Here is a 390-nt window from a genome sequence, read left to right on the forward strand (position 1 = left end):
AATTTTTGTTTTTGTTTTGCTGCTGAAGGCGGTGTGTCTCGAGCATAAAAGGGGTTTTATATTTAGGGTTTACAGACCAGGTATTTCAAATTGTGGTTTAGGGTTTAGGGTTTAGGGTTTAGGGTTTAGGGTTTACCTTGAATGCATCCTGCGCAGCCACCGCCTCCGTTCTATCAAAAATATCGACAGAGAAAAGCAGCTGCTGCGAGAGGCCTAGCTGTCTGGGTGGTCTCCCCCCCGTGCTGCTGCAGCAGCAGAACCCCCCGCTGCTGCTGCTGCTGCTGCTGCAGCAGCTACACACCCCAGCAGCAGCAGCAGCAGCAGCAGCAGGGGGGCGGGCAGCACACAGCCGCTGCCACGCATGCCGCGCGCATGTTGCTGCTGCGTCGG

At 55.6% G+C, this 390-nt stretch overlaps 1 protein-coding gene across 1 annotated transcript in view; it reads right to left on the reverse strand.

Moving 5' to 3' along the window:
* The window catches only part of EMH_0020100 (uncharacterized protein), a gene marked incomplete at both ends in the record, with an annotated part of 15,099 nt that overhangs the window by 6,270 nt on the left and 8,439 nt on the right, over positions 1–390 (reverse strand). The gene's annotated exons all lie outside the window — the stretch shown is intronic.

The sequence above is a fragment of the Eimeria mitis genome, genomic scaffold (genome assembly GCF_000499745.2).
Source record: "Eimeria mitis Houghton genomic scaffold, Emh_scaff698, whole genome shotgun sequence".
In the NCBI taxonomy this organism is placed as follows: domain Eukaryota; phylum Apicomplexa; class Conoidasida; order Eucoccidiorida; family Eimeriidae; genus Eimeria; species Eimeria mitis.